General features: G+C 37.1%; 1 long non-coding RNA gene across 1 annotated transcript in view; it reads right to left on the reverse strand.

The window, feature by feature from the left end:
• The window catches only part of LOC110598106 (uncharacterized), an 82,479-nt gene extending 61,420 nt beyond the window's left edge, over positions 1-21,059 (reverse strand). The window contains exon 1 of the long non-coding RNA XR_002483914.3: positions 20,869-21,059. This is a non-coding gene — a long non-coding RNA (uncharacterized LOC110598106). The remainder of the gene's footprint in view (positions 1-20,868) is intronic.
• Between the last annotated feature and the right edge of the window lie 2,243 nt (positions 21,060-23,302).

Consider the following 23,302-nt stretch of genomic DNA (forward strand, 5'->3'; position numbering starts at 1 on the left):
ATATATTTTGAATGTCATCATTCAGTTAGAAACATCCAGAGGACAGAAACAGGTCAGTGATACAATGGTGATATTTATATTCACTCAGAGATTTAAAAAATATCACCAGTTCATTAAAGAGGGGGATGAAGAAGAAGAGAGCAAAAAGCAATGACATACTATTCGAAATAACCAGGTTAAGTATTATTTCTATATCTCTTTTGCCCCACTTTGCCTTTCACCTCTCTGGATCTCTTAGCAACCATCATTTTCATGCTTCGAAACAAAGGTAGAATAGTCTGAAATGAAGTATTTGGGCAGCGGTGAGTCCGTCTTTCTTTATAAATCCAGATTTGCTCTGGTTAGAATAATGGGGGGGAAACAAGGTTATACAGTCTCCCTCCTGAGATGGTAATGAAAACAATCTTCAAACGTAATTGGAAACATGCCGGGGAAAGCATAATCTTCCAAATACAGAAGGAACACAGGGCTCCTGAGCCTCCCTAGACCTAATTACTGCCAAATTGGCAAAAGTAGCTGGAATTGCCTTGGATAGTGATTTTGATGTGCTGCGGATCAATGTAATTTTATTAGTTCTGGGTGTTTAGAGCTACATACATCCCAGGTTGCATCTCAGAATCATAAATAATATAATTTCAAAACCTGCATTTATAAAAAAAAAAAGAAAAGAAAATAGAAAGAAATAGTGCTAAAGAAAAAGCAGGTGGCCGCTAAGTGGCCTCTGAGGTCAGACGAACCAGGCTCCTAACATTGGTTCTGACACTGACCAGCTACGTATCTTTGGGTAAGTTCTTTAGTGTCTGTCTTTTCTTTATAAATGGGCAAAGGGGAGGGAGAGGGTATGGGGGCAGGAAAGATGGTGGAATGAGATGGACATCATTACCCTAGCTAGGTACAGAGAAATGAAAGGTTGTGCTGCAATTGTGAACAATGAATCAAAGTGCATTCTGCTGTCCTATATACCTAATTAAAATAAATAAATAAATAAATTTTTACAAAAATGTGAGTAGTGGTAGGCAACTGTGTTTTCTGCAGCCACTGCTATTGTAACCGCCCCCAAACTCCCACCTTTCCCTGAGCAGTAGGGACAGTCAGATCCCTGTCCAATCACCTTAATTATTTCCCATAGTTTTTGCCTGTCATCCATGAATGAGGTAGCCCCATGTGTTACAAGTTCCAAATCAAATCCATGGCATTTCCTCTTCAACTTGTTCTTCCAATCCCAATAGGTGTCTACGCCATGCTCGCCAGCCGCTGGCCTCTTCTAGCTTCCTTTGCTGTCCCCAATTCTTCATAATCACCCCATCACCCAGGGTGCTTTCCTCATCTTTACTGTCTGTCCTCGCTGTTTTCCATGTTTTACAAATTGTTGCCTATGATGATGATGATGATTGAAATGTCAAATATCAGCCTGGTTTTGAAGACTGTGGCATTTTCTCTCCTAGATCTTCCAGAGATGCCAGATCATTGTCCAAAATCTGCCCAAGTCTCCCCACTGCCTGTTTAACGGATCAGATACAGAACACAAGCTTGGTGTATCACACAGCATGAGCCCTATTTTCTTTTCTGGTTTATCGTCCTCTCCTTTCCCGCAGAATACTTAAAATATGGGTGATTGAAGTTAACATATTCTATTAGAAATGGAGTCTGAATATATGTCTTTAATATATAGCCTTTATGTTTTGACCTAGGATCTTCTTTTACCTACAATGCCCTTCCTCCCAACTCTACTCATCAAAAATAATTATATGTCTCATTATCATCCCTTTCATGCATAAATCCTCTGCTCTAAAATTTATAGTTTTTGTTTGTTTTCAACTACCATAATACATATATGTTTATTATGACACTGTCAATAAGGGCATTTACATTAGAACAGTTCTCTAATGCTAATAGGTTTGCCTTGCATACTAATGTATGATAAAATGATACACAATCTGTTCTCTAGTTGCACATTTGCACAATAATCGACATTCCTCTTACCACAGTTCAAATCTGGAATGTCCTTCCTTCAGGGGCCATGTGTTAAAGATTTTCACCCCAGTTTAGCACAGTTGAGAGGTGGTAGAACCTTTAGAAGGTGGAGCCTAATGGGAGGGCCTAGTTCACCATGTGTGCCATGAAAGGGATTTTGGCACTCTGGTTTCTTCCTCTTTCTTTTGGCTTTCTGCCCAGGTGATGAGTTGGCGCCATCCTGCACTCCCCACTATTGCCATCGGGCACATCTACCAGAGGCCTAAAAGCAACAAATCTACCTAATCTTGGACTGGAACCTCTAAAATTGTGAGTAAAAATAAATCTTTTCTCTTTTGTAAATCAATTATCTCATGTATTTTGTTATAGCAACAGACAACTGACTAACATAATACATCTAGTGTTATTTCTTTTGCCTTAAAAAGCAGTTTTCAGAGGACAGAGATTCTCATTGTTCATTTATATTCTATGACCTAATCTGTGCTAGATGCTAGTTGGATGAAAATGGTGAGAAAGAAATTGTTCTCCAGTAATAATTTATTTTAACTGCCAATTATGCAAATCATGAGACTGAATATAATGGAGAAGCCATAACAACAGCAGCAATGGAAGTGCAATTAGAAGGGCTAGAAATTGTTTTAGAAGAGAGAGAAGAGAGTTAGGTTTTGAATTGAACAAAGAAAGTTTCAAATAGACATATATCTTCAAATAAAATGCTGCAAAAATAAAGGCAGAGCCAGGAGCAGTGGTGCATGCCTGTAATCCCAGCAGCTCAGGAGGCTGAGGCAGGAGGATCACCGGTTTAATGCCAGCCTCAGCAATTTAGTGACACCTGAGCAACTCAGCAAGACCCTGTCTCAAAATAAAAAATAAGAAAAGGACTGCAGATGTGGTTCAGTGGTTAAGTGCCCCTGGTTTCAATCCCTGGCACTCCCCAATATTTAAAAAAATTAAGGTGGATATATGATGTGAAACAAACAATAAGAGTTAAGAAAAATTCCAAGACTTCATGTTCTTTGACAAATGCATAGGTTAAACAAAATGTGGCATAAACATACAATAAGATACTATTCTTCCTAAAGAAGAAGGAAATCCTATCCATAAGCTACTACACAAATGTGTTGTAAGTGAATGAAACCAGTCACAAAGAGACATATACAGTGTGATTTCACTTCTGTGGATGTAAAACTAGTCAAATGCATGAAACAGATAGTGGAATGGTGGTTCTCAAGGCTAAGCAAGAAGGGATCTGGGGACTTGTTTCATGGATATAGAGTTCAAATTTTGCAAGATGAAAAAATCCTTGAGTCCTATTCCACACCAATATGAATATACTAGACACTTTTGAGCTGTGCACTTGAAAATAGTTAAGATTATATTTTATCTCATATGTCTTATTAACACACACACACACAGACAGAGAGAGAGAGAGAGAGAGAGAGAGAGAGAGAGAGAGAGAGAGACATAGAGAGAGAGAGAGAAAACAATTTCTTCCTTTTTTTCCACAAAGCCCAGTGCCACCAACTACCAGTGTAATATCCTCTCTTGCATTTTGCCCTTGCACATACCATAATAGCCTCTCTGGTACCTTTACTGTTCTTGTAAAGCTCCTAGCATACTCCTTCCTTAGGACCTTTGCACTGGATGCTCTGCCCTTCCCAATTTATTTGTATTAACCATTCCCTGCTTCATGTCCTAGTTAAACATGACCTCATCAGAAAGTCCTTTCCTGATCACCTCACATGAAAATCAAATAATTTACTATCTGCTTTCCTTGGCTTGTATATCTTTGTAGCATTTACTAGCAACCAGCAAATAAATATATTTGATAACTTTTTTCCCATTGTAATGTAAATGACATTTCAGTAAGGACCTTGTCTTCTTAACTCTTCATTATTTTACACCCAAATTCTATAACAGTGCCTGGATATGTCCACAAAGAATCCTACTCTTCTCTGCCTCCCACCCTCTACTGCCTTTCCAACATCTTATTAAAATAAATGTAACAAATTCTTTAATTCTAAAATAGATTTGCCTTTGGGAAAGATATGAACTATAACTTATATTAACAAGGAGGGGAATAATAGAAAGGCATATTTGAAGAGAGATTTTGAAGGAGGCATTAGACTTGAACTGAACATTCTGTATATAAATAAGAGAGGTAACTTGGAGGGTTGCTTGTTTATTTCACAAAGTCTAATAATACGTCTAATTCAAAAACTTACCCTGAAATCCTAACTTTGTTCTTAATATTTAAAAGTTGGCATTGGGGTTGGTTATAGCTCAGTGGTGGAGCTCCTGCCTGCTATGTATGAGGCTGTGGGTTCAAGCCCCATCACCACAAAACAAAATAAAACAGCCAACATTAGCATATGCATTGTAATAATCTTTTGAATCCAAGAATATATGTAATTTGAAATTGAATGATTTTGACAACATTTTACAAGAATAAGTGCATGCATTTGCTTTTAGACTCGAGTAGGTTAGATTCACTTTGCAAACCCCTCTCATTTTCCCAGTTCTTAGCTCTAGACATAATACCCTCACAGATGGTGGATGTCATTTGATCCTGGCCCTTTCTAGCAAATTCACATATGTCAGCAGATGAGCCTAAAACAACTCCAGGTTTCAGATGCAAAACATTTGTAAATTGCACTGATTCATAATCAGGACAACATAATAAACTACAATCTAGTCATTCTCAGTGGGCCTTATTCAGCAGAAAAGAAGCCATAGAATAGAAGCCAAGAGAGGATATTGAGCTTGGCTCTTCCACTACCAGGCTTTCAGATATTCAATTACTCGCTTGTGGAAAGTACTGGATGACAGCCTTGGAGAATAAAATCACTCATTATTTTAGAACACAGAATAAAAGGCCAGACTTGCCTATTACCACAAAAGTCTACCAAGAAACATCTCCAGGAACCTCCATCTCCCAGCTTAGAGCACACCCCTTTACGGTCCCCAAGTTCTATCCTCTTCGGTCCCCTACCCACCCCCAGCACCTCAGCTGTTTTGGTTATTCATTTAGTATCAATTATTATTCATATGGTGTGCCATTCAAGTTGAATCCTTATGGTGCCGAAGGGTTTATCTAAAGGAAGAATAGTTTTATCGTTATTGTTATGTTTCAGCACATGAGATTTTCTTTTTTACATCCCAAGAGACATGAAGGGACAAAGCCATGTGATCCAGAACCAGGCAGTTTAAAAGAAGAGAACATGATTTGGGTCTAGCAGCAGGACGAAGCCTGAAAAGAAAAAGAGAAACAATAATGTAGTTATTACCTATGTGGGTATCTGTCTAGCTTCTCTGTTTTTTCCTCTTCTCTCCCCACGAGGGATTACACACTGTTTATTCACATTTAATGAGCAGGAAGCTCCCAAGCAGAAGGCTTTTCTTCATTTTGTCCACTTTCCATTTATTCCTTTATTATTAGTAGTTATAAGAACAACTTTGCTCTCTCTTGGTGAAAGTTGTCTGTGATTTACTCTGGCAATTATGGCTGAGAACAAGTTTTCACAATTTAAACATGTGTGTTTTCTTGCATCCCAAAATAGCCTCAGTCATATAAGGTCAGAATAATGGTTATAAAGCATCTTGCCAAAACAAGGGGATCCAACTTTTCAGTTTATAGAGAAAGAGAAGTTACATGTGAAAACAAAATGTTTCATTTTTAAACAAATACTTTTTATTGTGTATGAGTCAACAAAAGTGTGGGCAGTTTATCTGCACCTGTGACTAGCAAAATGGGAGGTACAGAATGTTAAAGTTGAAAGCTAAGTCAACAGCTTTAAATAAAAGTGGGAAGTAAGCAAAAGAAAAAACATATATAAATGTAAATGAAGTTGTAAAAAAGCTGTTTCTAAATTAAGCAAGTCTGGTATACATACAAGTCCTAGATAGAGAGGGTGTGGTTGGGGAATAATGGGTTAGCTCTCAGAGCTTCCAAAGTGACACATAAAAGGCATTTTCCTCAGTTAAGATTACGTTTGTCTGTAGCAGACACAAATATTGTGGCTGAGAGGAAATAGATCACTATTTTTCTCTCATTCAAAGGACGGTAGAAGTAAGCAGTTAGGGCTGATATGGCAACTCCATGTTGTCATCGGGAACTCTGATTCCAATCAGTCTGTATCATTATTCCAATATACAGAGTCTGCTTTACTTCCAAGATGTTCTCACGTTTCAAAGTGACTGATGAAGTTCGCCATCACTTTGGCATTGCAGACCAGATGAAGAACAGAAGATACAGCAAAAAAAAAAAAAAAAAAAATCTGCCTACTAAAGAATTCAAATCCATAAGTAGCTTTCCTAGAATTTCACAAATTCCAGTGTTTTTACTGTGGTTGCTACATGGAAATCTGGGAAATATCACTTTTGTTTGTTGATTTGCCCCCTTTAAAAAAAAAAAAAGAAAAACTCCACATGGCAATGAGCCCAGATGCAATTCAAACTTTTGTGATTGTAGTAGAAGGGAAGCATTCTTGGTTCTAGGTAACAAGAAGATTCTATCCTACAGTAACATGGAGGCGAGATCACCAAAAAGAAAGTGTGTGGGTGCAGCCTTTCAGTTACACATGGACAAAGAAGTACAGGCTGAACAGTGCTATTCCTTAAAAATCTTGACAAACCAAGGAACAAACTTCATTTCCCCTCACCCATCTTAATGACACCAGAAAATGCAAGTGTACTGTGCTGAGTTAATGGGGACAGTGGTGGCATAAGTCTATGCCAGGTTCTTTGTTAATGGATAAAATGACCTCTTTAACCGGTCACATGAAACATGGTAAAAGGAAGTAAACTTCCAAGAACACAGAATTAGAGTGGTGCAACCATACTTTGCACCCACTTAAACATCAGAGCCTCTTTCTTCACCGCCATATTGAATTATGTTCATATCTTGGTGAGAGGCGGGAATCGGGGATTGAACCCAGGGGCATTTTACCACTGAGCCACATCCCCAGTCCTTTTTATGTTTTACTTTGTGACAGTGTCTCCCTCCGTTGCTGGGAGGGTCTTGCTTAGGTTCCTGAGGCTGATCTCCAATTTGAATCCTCCTCCTCAGCACTATAATGAAAATGAGGGAGGCTGGGTGAGGCTTATATTCTGGGCACAGAATTTAAGGTGGCTCCAAAAATTCAATGATCAAGATGAACAACATTTTTATGAAATATTTTTAAAACAAATATGAATACAAAAACCTACTATGAAAAAAATCAAAATTATAAATGAAGATATAGAGGCAGGAAAATAAATACCTGATGACTTTTTGATTTTATGGTACCTGACAAGAAAAAGGTCAATCCCATTTTTTTTTTATATTTGGGTATAACCTAGAACAGGGTTTCTCAGTAACACCGCTGTTGACATTTTGAGCTGGACAGTTTTTGCCTGGGGAGGAGCTGCGTTGCCCTGTGTGCTGTAAGGTGTTTAACAGCATCCCCAGATTCTATTGATCAGATGCCTACAGCACCCCTGACAGTCCTGAGAAGTGACCTGTGATGGACCCAGTCTCTCTAGTCAACATCGTGTGACTTAAATGCATCTCCCTTATTTTTTTGTTGTTGTTGTTTTGGATTATTAAAGATACGTTCAAACTGCACAATTTTTTCATCACACACTTCATCCAGTGGTAAATGATTTTATTATGGTAGGCTTATTTGTACAAGCACACCAAGCCTGGGTAATGAATTCATCCTTTAATCATTGTAACTTAAATAGTCCCCTGTAACTTGATGACTTGCTATTTGAGAGAGGAGCTCAGGTGAGTTGAAATGAAATCTCTCATAGCTCTATTATCCCCACGATGGACAGCAGTTAACTTACGTCTTTCTTACTTTGCTGAAGGTAGGAAAAAAATCCTTGTTAGTCATAGCGAATATCTCAACCCTTATTAAATAAACCAACAAATCAGATATACAAAAACAAAGACAGGGAGGGAGAGAGTAGAGAAGAAAGAAGAAGGTGGGCTCAGGGCATGAAGAACCCCAGATGGCCACAGGTACTTTTTCCTGCTGGCATAGAAGGAAGAAGCTGCAGGTGCTTTGCAGCCCAGCTGACCTTACTTTGAATTCTGACTTTTCCTTTTTCTTAACTATGATGTGGGCTAAGTTAATAATTTCTTTGCAAATTGTGCTCAATAATTCAAGCTTCCCATGAGTTCTAAGGAGATTACTATGGAGATTAATTGAGATTAAAGTATCTGAAACTTCCAGTTACAGATGGGCAGCACATGTTAGATTCCATGATGTTTTCCTGGTTATGTTTAGATAGTTTCTTTCCCCCATTGGATACACAGCACATTTTTATATGCTCCAGAAGCTTAGGAATATAATTAGGACAACATGCCTTTCTACGTCAAATTTCATTACAGCAAAGTAACATACATAGTTCAAGATGTTGGTTTTGTTTGTGTTTAGCCTAATAAACTAATAATGTATTGCTCTATAACTCATTCAAATTCTAACTAATTACAGTTGTCCTATTCCCTTGACCACTGAGATTAGAAGATTTGATACTAAAAGGTCAAATCAGATGTCCAGAAGTGGGGGTGAGTTTGGGAGGAAATAGCCTCAATGTTAGGGCTCACACTTGTTCACAAATGATTCCATTCTTGGTTTAGATAACCAATATCAGTTAATATTCTTTCATTATACAAAAACTAAAATGTTAAATAAATGTTACTTGCAAAAACGTTTGCCCAATGTTTTCATTATGAATGCATTAATGTTCCATTTTTACCTTTTCTCATGTTGAGATAGCATAGGGAAATCAATCTAGTCTGAAGAATTCTTCAGAGATTTTCCGTGAGAAAATATTCCTTCTATTTAGAGTCCATCCTTCCATGGGTCTTGTTTGCACACTGTTCATTTAATGTTGTTTATTGCAAGCTAAATTTATTCAGCAGCATCTATCACTATATGTTCTTTTATCTCTTGATCTCAATTCTTTTTAGAGTAAAAATAGTAAAATGGCAATGTTGTGCATTTAATGATGTGCTTTCCTTAAGAAGATAAAATATAGTATACTTTAAAAATCATGTTGCTTCCATGAGTCAAGAGACTTCATAGCATGTCTAAAGTGTAATTGAAATAACACCATCTCCCTACAACATTCAATGTCCGTTTAAATAACCTGTCCAACTCCTTTTGGTGAACTCAAAATTATTTGCAGACATTGAACTTTTAAAAACACATTTCTCCAAGGAAACCATAAATAACAAGCTCAATTTCCTTGAATAGACACTGCATTTAATGAATCTGCAAAGTGTAGACAAGCTATTTTATTTGGGCACGAGAGGAACAGACCATAAAATGCAACATCGGAAAAATCCTCCCCTAGGATGATCAGAGGAATTTCATAACTGGAAATCAGAAAGAACATTGTCCTAGAACCTTAGAGAAGTAACACATGACCCAATAAACAAGGAGAGGTATTATGATAATTTCTTGCAGGTTAGACAATCAGCCAAGGAGATCTAAAATGGAGATCAGCATGGAGACAGTTGTTAGGAAGTGTCTGAGCATCCACGTCTTAGGAAGGAAAGGGAAAAATGGGGGAAAATGTTGGGTTATGATGGGTTATGATTTATAACAATGAAGGTATTAACCACATGGGAGCTTTATATCAAAGATGATCCTTAACAGCTTTTAAAAATTGGATGATGAGGCTGAGTCTTTACATCCTCATGTCAAGGGGGCACAACCTGGAGCAAGGTGGCTCTCCTCAGCACAGGATTCTGCAGAGTGCTGAGCCTAGGTCTGGAAGCTGTGGCACACACCCAGCAACTAACTGGTCCTTTATTCCAGGAGGAGAATCTGGGTAGCACATCAAAACATCCACTACTACCATGCTGCTCTTCTTTCATATTTTTCTCAAAGCAACTTTTAACAAATTCCATTAAAACCATCATTAATGCCTCCAAGAAAGAATTAAAATAAGAAATAATTGAAATAAGCTGGTTAAAAAATAAAAGCACAAACATAGGTTATATATATCTTAAAGACATGAATGATGGCTGCTGTTGTCCAGCCTATACATTTAGCAGGTGGAGACATTCAAGTATCAGGAGGTAAAGTGCTTTGTCCTGGGTCACTGTGGTGATTAGTATAGACTCAGATCTCTCTTTGCTCCCATTCTTTACTTTATAGAGCTTCCCTTCCACTATGTAATAAATCTATTTATTTCCTTAAAGTCCTAGACAAAAATGATCTATAAAAATATAGGGGAGGGTCAGAATCCCTGCAAACAACCCTTGACAAAGCAAAGCCAAGAGTACGAGAATGAAGTCAAAGCTCCAATGGACACCCCAGAAAGTTAGAGACACCGGGGACATGGAACACCTGCAGAGAGAAGCTACAGGCAGCGTGCAACATCTGACCAAGAGCCATCATATGGGCTGCAACCAGCAAGCTATAAGGACCCGTCCTGATACACAAGTCCTCGCAGCCCACTCTCTTCACACTGTGTCCCAAATACCAGATATGGGAGCTGTAGGATTCAATGTTTGTCCTGTTTCTTTTCATTCTTTGCTTTGGTCCAATCCTTCCTTTCTATTTTTCTGATTCTCCCTTTTGGAATGGGAATGTTTACTCTGTGCCTATTTTGCCATTGTATCTAGGAAATACATAACTTGTTTTTTTTGTTTGTTTGTTTATTTTTTACAGGGTCTCACAGTTAAGAGTTTGCCTTGAGTCTCAGGGGAGACATTGAACCTTTGAGCAATGCTGAATTGGTTAAGATTTGGGGGACTCTTGGTGATAGACTGAATGCATTTTGCTTTACAAGATGGACCTGCGCCTTTGGAGTCCACAGAATGAAAAATTCTGTAGTTTGGATCTGGAATATCCTTCAAAGCTCCTTGTGCCTTGTTATCCAACTTGTCACTTTGGGAAGTAGTGATAATTTTAACAGGTAGGGCTTACTGGGAGATTTTAGGTCACTGGAGCATGCCCTTGAAGAGGACTGTGGGGACCTAGCCCCTTCTTTTTCACTTCTCAGCCAGGAGGCAAAGGCTTTGCTCTGCAACCTACTCCCACCATGATGTGCTGCCCACCACAGACCCAGAAGCAATGGAGTCAATTAATTATGGACTGGAATCTCTGAAACTGTGAGCCAAAATGAACCACTTCTCTTTATAAATTGATTATCCTGGATATTTTTCCACAGTAACAGAAAGCTAACTGACAAAGGAAATAACCTCACCTTGTCTGTGTTGAGGTGTGAGCGTCAGGGAAACAGCTAATAGCACATCTATAACCCTTGGTCATTGCCCAACTCTGGAAGACCCACTAACTAGCCATCTGTATCATCTGGATTGTTAGAGCTGGAAAAGAATAGTAAAGTTGATCACATCCCTCTATTACTTGTGTATTTAAGTAACTTATAAGTGTATTCCAGGAGACATTTCCTGGCATTGCATGAATGCATTACCTGAGACTCTGAAGGATTTCTAGCAAAAGTACATTATGTGACCTTTTATCCCAGACTAATAAATCTAGTCCCCCCACCACTTTACATTTGGATTCAGTCTCTAAAGTCAAAACACTCAACAAAAAAAAAGAGGGAGACATGGTAATTATGGCTATTCTAAGCTCCTCACAAAGAGAAATAAAAAATTGGAAATGATTGCTGATCTTTCATAAAGTATGAGATGCTAGCAATCTTATATTCATCAATGGCTTCTGTAAAAGTTTCCGGATGGATCAGTGGAGATAGTAGAATGTTCATGGACTTGCTTTTGTGTGTGTGTGTGGGGGGGTGCTAGGGATCAAACCCAAGGCCTGGGCTTACCTTTTTGATTCCTGGATTGTGTATTGTCAGCCACATTGAACACTGGTGAATCAAGTAGCAATGAATTGTGATAAACAGTAGGTTAGCAATGCTGACCCCATTGATCAATGCAGTAGCCACTATGGTCTTCCACAAGTATGTAAGCTGTTGGGGATGTTTAGCCTGATGGTGGCCGCTACAGATGACCCTGTCTCTCAAGGAGGAGGATCCAGGGACCATTCACACCAGAGAGCCGGAGCACTTACAGTCTGAGCTGTTAAAGGTAAATGAAGAATGTGTCTACAATTTGTCTTTTACCCTTAGACACTTGAGTGTCACATGCCTGTGGCAATGTGTAGCCTTTTGAAAATTTGGTCAAGCATGTATTCTGAATGCTTCCCGCCACCACCACCACCAAAAAAAAAAAAAAAAAAAAAATTTAAATTAAATGTGCTATGGAAAATAAATGAGTTAAAAGTACTATCCCAGTCAAAACTCATTTAGAAGGGATATCCATGGTTAATTCTAAAGCAAGAGTCATCCTACTTAAACGGATAGGTCAATCGCATTTTAAAAATTGAATGACGAGGTAATTTTTATGCTTTCATTCCAGGTCGAAGACCAGTAGGCAAGATGCCCAAGCTGAGAGCTGAGTTTGGCAGACTGATCACATAGAAATTGCTTAAATCTTAGCTCCACAAATTCAGTCACTTCTGCTAATTTAATTATAAGCTCTTCAGTGGCAGGTGATCGTTTTAGCCACAGTCACTGTTATTCAGTATATTTTATGAATTTTCTGTCTTTTTAGTGAGACTTGTTTCTGGAGGTAAGAGAGAAATTCAGGTAAAATACGTCTGTTTCTATCACAGCTTACACCAGAGATTCTATCCAGACTCAAGTGGGCCCAAACCTTTGAGTTTCATCACATCATTTCAGCAGATAATATTGGCTGATCAAATTTTAAAATGAGGGTATGGATGGCAAGTCTCAAAACAGATCCTTAATATCCCCTAGTCATCTCTCTAGCAGCTACATTAAGAGAAAATTTGTCAATTTACACTTTCACTGTCCTTAAATTCCACTGTTTGAAATAACTAAAGCATGATGGGTGGAACATGAGCATTTTAATACTGATATCTTGATTTCTTCAAAGCCTAAGGTTCACTCTAAGCCCTAACATTTCCCTCTCTGATTTTATGCAGCCTATCACTGCGAATACACTACCAGAATACTAAATCTGCCTTCTCTGCTATCCTGTATCATGTCTACTTCAGTGCTTCATAAGACCAACTTATAAATATTACAATGCTTTTAGAATTATAAAAGAAGAACATGTCCTAGACTCTAGACTTGGCTTCCAATTCTGTCTCCAAGACTTTGCAGAGATGGAAAACTCAGTTTTTATCTGTAAATTGAGGGGGCAGGATTGAGATGATAAGCAGGACTCCTGACCTCTACCAGTCAACAATTCTATAATATACCTACAAACATAACAGATTATCTCTGTCTCATCAATTGAGAACTCTGCTTTGTTGAAATAGACATTGATTGCAATAAACTCCTCAGTGCTACTTTTGCTCTATCCCATAAGTTTTGTTATGTGGTATTTTCATTTTTATTTACTTCAAGAAATTTTTAATTTCCTTCTTGATTCTTCCTTTATTTGAGAATAAATTATCTTATTTCCATGTATTTGTATAGTTTCTTAAGTTTTCTTGTTATTTATTTCTAATATTATTCCATTGTGATCAAAAAAGATAATCAGAAATTCAATTTTTTAAAAAAAATTGTTGAAGCTTATTTTGTGACCTATCAAATGAAATACCCTGGAAAATGTTCCACATGCAGTTGGGATGAACACATATTCTGCAGTTTTTTAATGGAATGTTATAGAGACATCTATTAAGTATGTCTGGTCTAAGGTTTAATTTAATTCTGCTGTTTCTATGTTTATTTTCTGTCTTTTGCATAAAGTGTGGTGCCACAGTCCCCTACTATTATTGTATTATAATCTATTTCTCCTTTGGGGTCTATTAATATCTGTTTTGTGTATTTGGGTGCTCTGGTTTGGGGTATGTATATATTTAGAATTGTTATTTCCTTTCAGTTAATTAACCACTCTATATAATTACCTTTCTTGTCCCTTTTTAATGTTTTAGATTTAAAGTCTATTTTAACTAATGTAAGTATGGCTATTACTGCTTTCATTTGATTCCATTTTTATGGAATATCTTACTCCATTCTTTCACTTCCAGTCTATACTTGGCCTTAGAGATTATGTGAGTTTCTTGTAAGCAATATGTAGTGGGGTATTTTTTTGTTTGTTTGTTTTATCTATTTAGTCACTCTATGTCTTTTAATTGAAAAATTTAGTCCGTTTACATTTAAGGTAATTATCCATAGATAAGTTAGTAATTTGGCCATTTTGAAGCTTGTTTTCTAATTTTATTATAGTTCCTTTCTTTCTTCCTCACTTACAGTCTTCTTTGGGGCTTAAGTGACTTGCTCTAGAAGTGTGTTTGGATTCCTTACTTATTTTTTTCCTATAGTATAAATTTTTGTCTATTGAAAGAAAAGTGGCACAGGACTGATCAAACACACACCTGGGATAAGAAGTGGGTTGATTGTCAGGAGCCTGACAAAGCAGCTCTGTGCAGAGAGAGGGAGAGCAGCAGCAAAAAGGAAGAGCAGCAGCAATTCCCCCTTGAACGTTACCTTTTATAGGTTAGAATCATGGTCACGCTAGGGGCGGGTTTAGTCTTGCCTGACATCGTAAGCATCTCCTGATCTTGTGGAAGGCAAGTTTGTTTCTTCTGAACAGAGATAGGGAGTTTTCCTGTCTCTCAGAAGAGGAACAGGAAAATTGGCATGTCCCTTTATCTTCTCAAGAAGAGAACAGAGAAACCAGTATGTCCCCATCCCAGGGGCTGGTAACTTGCTCCTATCTCTCAATGAGAGAACAGGGAGAGACCAGCATATCTCAGGCCAGTAAGTTTTATCTCAGGCTAGTTTCTGTCTGGGAGGAATAAGAACAATATCCATAAAGTGGGGATGGGGAAAAGGAAGATGGCTATAATTATGCTAATACCTATGATAACCTTGAAACTTATAAAACAAAACACCTTTTGATTATAACAAGCTACTTTGAAATGATATCAACTTCATATGATTCTGAAGATTAAAAAACAAAAAGATAAAAATATACACTAATTAAAATACCTCCACACTTGCACTCTATTCCTCCCGACATTTCAAATTTTCAAAGCTTCATTTTACATCTTTCTATGTTGCTAATTTTTAACATATTCATGTAGTTATTGTTTTAATGGTTTTGTTTAGACCTTCTACCATTTTCTTCTTACTTATTAATATCCCCATCTTTCCAACCAGTTTTAAGAAGCTGTTTTAAATATGCTTTAGCATTTCATGTAGGAAGGTCTCGTGGCAGTGCATTCATTCAACTTTTGTTTACGAATGGCTTCTTTTTTTAAATTTCTTTTTAAATTTCTTATGGATAGCTTTGCTGGATACAGTAATCTTGGTTGACAGGTTTTTCTTTCATGGCTGTGAAAATCTCATGTACTCTCTCTTGGTCTCAATGATTTTGTCTGAGAAGTCGGCTGTCAGATGAATCATGAGATGAATCATGAACATTTAGGTTGTTTCTTTTCTGTTGCTTATGTAAGAATCTTTCTTTTATCTTTGAACTTTGAGAGCTTAATTATAGTATATCCTGAGGTAGACTTGGTTGAATTAAGTTTGACTGGTAATCTTTGGCCTTTTTGTACTCCATATTTGTGTCCCTAATTAGGATTGGGAAGTTTTTGTTATCTCTTTGAACAAGACTTTGTCATTCTCAAGTTCTTTTTCAACCTGATAATCTGAACATTTGGACTTTTAATGCTATACCAAAAGTTCCTTTCATCTCTTTTTATTTTATTTTATTTTTTCTCCTCTCCCTGTATTTTCAAATAAACAGTACTTGAACTCACTAAATTTTTCCTGGTTTGATCTATCCTGCTATTGATTCCCTCTATTGTATTTTTAATTTTGCTTAGTGTATTTTTCATCTCATGGATTTCTGTTTGATTTTTTAGAATTGATTATATATCTCTGTGAAGTGTCTCTGTTAATGTCATTGAATTGTTTATCTATTTTCTTGAAGCTTCTTGACTTTCTTTAAAACAGCTGCTTTAAATTCTCCAGAGTTTCCCCACATTATTTACTATTTAGTCAGTTTCTGGCAACTTTGATTATTAGATAAGGCCATGGTTCCCTTTCAGTTCTTAATGCTTGTTTGTGTGTGATATCATTTTGACATTGAAGGATTGGGTATTTATTCCATTATTTATAATTTGGTTTGTGAGGTTTTTTTTCCTCATCTTTCCAAAAATTTTAAGCAGTCTGCTTATTTTCTCTGTAACTGTCGTCATTTCAACTATTTCAGCTCTAGACAGTGCCCTAACTCTAGATTTGTTGCAATTCTGCTATGGGTATGTTGTTCCTGTTTCAGCATGAGAAGGCAAACCAAGCCCCATTTAGTCTAAAGTATGCAGTTGGTATGTTGTTCAGCAAGAACTTGGAAAGTATTCATAAAGAATATCCTGCCCCTCTAAGAACTTCCCAGGGGATAGGTTAGGTCTAAACTCCTCCTTCATAGACCACCAGTCCTTTACTGGTCAGACACTAAAGGATTCTACCCACCTCTGGGTAGAAACATGATAAATGCAATGACCCCACGTTCCTTTGGCATTACTTGGTGCCCATCTCCCTTTTCTTCTCCCAAGCAGTTACTTTATCCATATGGTGTTACCTGGGTTGGGAGAGGAATTGAGTGGAAAGTCCTGTGGTCACCATTGCTGAAATGCTGTGCTGTACCCTGAGCTCACAGTCCACCCAGACCTGTGCAGTAAAGAGGTAGGACACAGCCCCATGCTTCTATGGCCTGCCAATTGCTGAGATTGACTCATGAACCAACACCACTTGGTACAGCAACAGATGATGCTGGTCAGAAGAGATTCTGATAGACTAGGGCCATGTGTTTTTACCTGGGCATTAGGGATATTTCAGAGACTCCATCTGCAGGACCTCACCTGGGTATGGGGGCCATTAGAATCTTCTCAATGTTAGGTTTTACTATCTGGCAGTAAATTATAAAACCAGTTTCTATGCTTACTACCCTGTCCTACGCCCAGTGAATGGTCTTGCTCCATGCAATGATGATGCCCAAAGTTGGGACAGTGAAGGCAGTCCCTTTGGCCACTAAGGCTTATGCTAATTTGGGTTGCACTAAACCTTACAGACACAAAGGCCTGTACAGTGTGGGGCGTGTGCCCCCAGCCCTTCTGATGACAGCAGTGATACAGGTCAAAACAAAGTCTGATCCACTGGGACAAAGATCTCCATCTGATGCTGTGGCAGGTCTAAGGCTCTATGATTTCTGGTTTTCATATAGGATCCTTTGTTTTCTGCCTGATGCTGCTCTCACTGCACCACGCCTTCTACTGAGCTCCAAGGCAGAGTCCTGTGCTAACTTTTCTGCCTTGCTCACCAGCACATGTATCTTGCTCCCTCTTCATTGCCCAAGGTTAGGGCAGGGGTGGTAGAGGCCATCCCTTGGCCCCTGCTAAAAATAAATGTTTTGCAAAGAGGAATTATGTAATTGCTTTTGGTGATTCACACATTAAAAACAGGTAAATGATACTTGAGTGAAGCTTGGAAGTTATTGAATAACAAGTCATTCAAGTGTGATTAGCAGCCTGTCTTCCCACAATATGTGTGTACTGGGGTAGAAGTGAAAGCTCCAGAATAGTCTGACTTCCTTTTTATTCAGTCCAAAATAAATACTTTAAAAGTCTGTCATGAATTTCTGTAATTTGACCACTAATCTTGCTTCATGGCAAAACAGGGGTGGTAATAGCTCATTGTTATATTTCCCCAAACATTAAACTAATCATACAGCTATTAGAGGTATAATAGAGCCATAAAAAATGCAGACTTTAGACATAATCTAATGAGAATCCCAGAGGACATAAGAGTCATTTTATATTTTTTCCTCCCCTTTTTACTTACTTTGCCCTTCAAAGCAACATGTGTGGATGGGCAATTCAAGGTGTGATAATGCATGTATCAGAAGACAGGGAGCCACACAGGAAAAAGAAATATGGAAACAATGTGTGATTACTAAGTTCACTTTTTAAAAGGGAACTGAATGGTAGTGAGCCTTAGATGATTAAAGATATTTACAAAGTTTTAAGGAAAAAAACTACAAAAAATGGAAAAAAAAGGACTTTATGATATTCTGGCTAGAAGCCCAGCAGAATGCTCAAGGCTGGGAAAGAAACAACAGCTAATACTATTTTTTAAGCTAAAATTGTACTGTTTTGCTAAGAGATCCAAGTCTCTCTGGAAGAAAGATATCCCATGAATTAGATATTAAGGAAAAGTACCTTTAATAATCAAATAATGTTCTTTTGTTATAATTTAGATAATTGTTGATATGCAAATCATTTACTCCCTGATTTACAAGGGATGGCTACACTATATATCGAGACAAAAACATGACAATGGGTTTAGCTTTTGTATTCTTTTTCTTATCGATTGAAATACTATTGATTTAATAATGTTTTTGTTCTGTTCCTGGTCACATTACTTAGAATATAATATATTTTAAAATATCAATATAACTCGTGTTATCTTGACACAAATTAAATGCCAATGCCATTGTTGTAATTTATTCCACTCTTACGTGTTTGATAAAGAAAAAAAAAAGGATACTAATGGATCTGTAGATATGTCTTCTACTCAAAACCAAATATCTACTTATTGGATAAAATTTAACCTCTGGGGGCTAGGGTTGTGGCTCAGTGGTAGAGCACTTTCCTAGGATGTGTGAGGCACTGAGTTTGATTCTCAGCATTGCATATAAATAAACAAATAAAATTAAGATCCATCAATATCTAAAAAAGAAAAAAAATTAACCTCCGAATTTAAAACAGTATTTTGGTTTTAGATATTTTACAAGATATTTTTAATAATTGCCAGATTACATTTCAAGACAGAAAAGTATGATGGCAAAGAGTTTGCATTTTATAGAATAGATAATCTTGGATTGACTCGTAATTCATTGTCTACTCTGCTTGAAGTCCAGAAAGGTACTCCAAGACAATGCGCATTGTGTCTGATCTGCTCTTTTAAGGCTTAAATGTAATACAGAATACAAAGTATCCATCATGATAGCTGAAGCATGTAAATTCTTAATAAATGGTGGGAGCTGCTGGTGGTGGTATGCTTAAGTAACCATCACTGTCATCAATAGCATCACAAAAATCAAAGCTTGGGACAGTTAAAGGTCAACACTGAGGATTCATACTATTGTTAGGTCCAGACATAAAGTTGGCTCCAGCAATCACTGGATTATGCATATATGATCTGTTAATTTTAATATCCAAGTCATGCAAAATTAAATGTTTGATGACTTCTAAACAGATAATCAAATTATAGTTGTAAAGAGTAAAATATCCAGCGGCTACCTTAAAAAATAAAAACCCAATCATGTTTACTGTACTCAGGTTTACAGTCCTCCCATGACTTCTCATTGAACTTATAAATTTGAGACTATAAAACACCCTCCAAAGCTCTGCTTGAACCTTCCTGTCTTCCTTTTCCTCTTCTCCCCTCACTCACTCTGTTTACCAGGCACATACTTCTGTTGTTTGTGTCTTTGTTCTAGAATATGCCCACTGTCACTTCAATCATGTCACCATTTCTTTCCTGGTACCTATGTCTATCAAACACTGTCTGGTGTGTGTGTGTGTGTGTGTGTGTGTGTGTGTGTGTGTGTGTGTGCATGTGTTTGCTTGTTTACTGTTAGTTTTCCATCACCTTATAAAATGGGACATTCAGAAGACCAAAGACAATTGACATAGTTCATAAATTTTTGGAACTTCAGTCCTGAGAACATTGACTGGCACATAGTTGAACTCAATAAATATTAATGAAGTAATAAATAAATGCATAAGTAAATTAAATATAGCAAAGTCTGGTCCATTCATTTGGACAGTAATTTGGATACTATCCTCAAAAGATACTTCTTCTTTAATTTTTATGCACTAAAAACTAAAACCATTGTTTACAGGTAGTATTCATTTTTATTTTCTCTAATATTTTCTACTTAGAACTTGATTTTATAATATGCAAATGAATTATAAGATCACTGTAGGGTAAGTCTTGTTTTGTACACATTTCTACATGCTTTTAAACTAGAATACCAAGTATCTGAAAAGTTAATCATGATGCTTTTGTAAGGTCAAAATTGTTATGTATGGAGACCTGGAGACAGGTTCTATCAGAATTTTTCATAAAACTAATCTCACAATAGTTTGAGAATTCAAGGCTCAGAGCCCATTTGTATTTTTCTCTTTAAAATGCTAGAGATTTTGTACTGGATAGAGTTTAGAGCAAAGCAGCAGAGCATGCATTTCCATAAATTGGTCTACTTGAAGGTATTTTAGTGCTTGCTTTTCTACCTTTCCTATATTGCTGGTTTCAGAGGGTCAAAAGATTCAGGGTTCAAAACAGTGATCAGCTGAGACTATGGATTTGTCACCATGGCAACAAGCAAAGTAAATTCTTAAGCAAGGACAAGAGAAAAGATTGTCTCTTATTGTTTCACAATAAAAAAGGTATCAACAAAACAGAACTCTTTCAAGATGGGGCACCTATTCCTGTTGTAAAGGTGATGAATACTACTTCTGATCCCCCTAATTTCTAGCACGTTATTCCCATGAACTAAAAATGCAATGCTTTAGGAGGCACTATGTCAATTTTTCAAGAAAAACCACTATTTTGCTTACTCTTAAATTCCAATGCCATTTATTATATTAACTTCTAACTTTGATGTTCAAATCATTCAAGGTCAGAGTAGATATAATTGAAAGTTAATTACTCTTCATTTATGTGGATTGACACATGAGGAGTGGAAAAGACCTTTAAGTTAGCAAAGGGGGAAATATCAGAAATCAGAAGAGCATCTCATAAAACCTTTTGCATTTCAGAAGTCAGTGAAGGAGGCTCAGAAATGCAGTTACCTGTATAGAGAATCTTCACTTTCTTACTTACCTGAAGCCAAACAAACTGGATGGGAGTTGGGAATTCTGCCTTAGGAATTCAGCCTTAGGAAGCCCTTGCTGGTTGATGTCCACTCTGAGCTGCCTCACAGGCACACAGAGAATTGGAACTCATCTACGCAGTTGAGAGATGTAACATGTATGAGATTACAGTGGCAGCTGGCATCCAGCTCTGAGGACAGCACTAATCACATGATACTATTAGGACTATTAACTTTCTGTCATCCCAATCTAGACTGTGAGATCCATGTGGGAGGGGATTGAGTGTGATCATCTTTTTAAGATTCAATCCCTAACCACAGTGCCTGGTATTTTAAAAGTTGCTAAATAAATGTGCATTATGGAATGAATGAATGAATTAATTAATTAATTAATGAAATGACTGAATAAATACATTCTAAACGGGGTTCAGCATTCTATCCACTTGTTTCCACTCTTCTGTCTTTGATAATGACTCCTAGGCACAGTAATTTCAATACTTGGGATATTGAAGCAAGAGTCTAGCAAGTTCAAGGCAACTAAAAAAGACCTTGTCCCAAAATTTTAATGATAATAATAAGGGCTGGGGATGTATTTAGTGGTAGAGGTCCCTTGGGTTCAATCCTTAATACTTCCAAAAACAGTACAATGAAATTTATTGTAAACATATAGTCTCTTGAATTTTTATAGAATAAGATGTGTCTTTCCAATATTATTTTTATTTTTTATTGTTCTTTTTAAAATAATTTCATCTTCCTTCCTAACACAAAAACTGGATCATTGTAATTGCTTTTAACTATCATTTCTTCAACTATGGTTTATGCTTTTATTCTCTTCTGTCTTCCTTTCTTGTTTATGAGAAGAACAAAAATGACATTCAAAATCATAGGTATGGCTGCAGCAAAATTTTAATGTCTGGGTTTGAGTGAATTGTTGTTCATCAATTAACACTCTATTGAGGAAGAGAACATTCAGGGCACTGTCTATGGAAAGTATGAATAGAGAGAGGCTCTGATACTCACTTCTCAGGACCTTTTGGTTTGACAGAGGACATGAAAAATACTCTATAATAGCTATGTGGGACGCACAGTGAGAGAAGCCCAAAAGCACTATGGACTTTAGCCAAGGGGTAGGATCATTCCCTTATAAGAGGACCTCATGGGGCAGATGGCATTTGAATGAGACCTGAAAAATCAATACGTTTATAATAAAAGACCCTTCAGATGCAACAAATTTTAGGAGCGGAGGTGTAGAATAAGAAAGGTGAAGAATATTTTTTTTTGTATTTGCTGAGTATGTAAGCAGAAAAGGAAATTCATTTAACCTATTAGTTATGTTTCTTCAGCTATTAAAAGTTATGATATTATATCACTAAAAGTATCTTCCCTTAGCGTACTGGACACAAAAACAGTCCTGAGAATGATTTGAAACCTGTCTTTACTGTTCTATTCAACATCGCAGTTGTTGAATATATATAGGGGGGAATTATTTCATGTAGAATTAGTGCAGCATCCAACCAAGAAAGCAGGTTAAGGCCAGTTGGTGAAAATCTTTTGCAAATCATATTTTTACAAAATGACCACAATAATGCACATTCTCCATTCTTCCAGAACATTCCCATTTCCCATAAATACATGGATTCTATTTCCTCTAGAACATGGATGGTTTCCAGACTTCTCTAGCCAATGAAGTTTTGTACAAAAGATGTCATGTCATGTCATTTCTAAGGTTAGGTTATCAAAAGGCTGGAGATTCTGCTTGGCTTTTCTTTGCTTGGAACTCTTGCCTTTGGATGTCAATCACCAAGGAGTGAAGAAGTCCAAACTAGGCCATGCAGAGAGAATACATTAAAAGACTCAAATAAGGAGGATGAGGTAGCATCAATTGCTAGACATGTGAGTGATTGAGTCTTCAGATGAATCCAGCTCCCAGCTTCCCAGTCTTCCAAAGGAGGCTCACAGCATCCTAGAATGAGAAAAGCCATCCCACTATGTTTCTTCCAAATTCCCAACCCAGGAATTTCTGAGCATGATAAATACTTGTTTAATGACACTAGGTTTGGGAGTAATTTGTTATGTACTGAAACTAGATCTATGAATGACAGAGTTGGAACTTTTTTTTAACTATTAAAAGTTTTCATAAAGGAAATACATAATGTGCTTTGCATTTAAAAATGCCCAATATTATCCCAGAGGCTTGAGAGGCTGAGGCAGGAGGATTGCAAGTTCAAAGCCAGCCTCAGCAAAAGTGAGGTGCTAAGCAACTCAGTGAGACTCTGTCTGTAAATAAAATATAAAATAGGGCTGGGGATGTGGTTCAGTAGTTGAGTGCCCTTCCTTGATTTCAATCCTAGGTACCAAAAAAAGGCAATAATGGTATTCAAAAAAATATTTGTCCATCCTTATGAGAAGGCAACAGATTTATAAGAAAGGGAGGGAACGGAAAAA

This window comes from Ictidomys tridecemlineatus, chromosome 6, assembly GCF_052094955.1.
Source record: "Ictidomys tridecemlineatus isolate mIctTri1 chromosome 6, mIctTri1.hap1, whole genome shotgun sequence".
NCBI classification, from domain to species: domain Eukaryota; kingdom Metazoa; phylum Chordata; class Mammalia; order Rodentia; family Sciuridae; genus Ictidomys; species Ictidomys tridecemlineatus.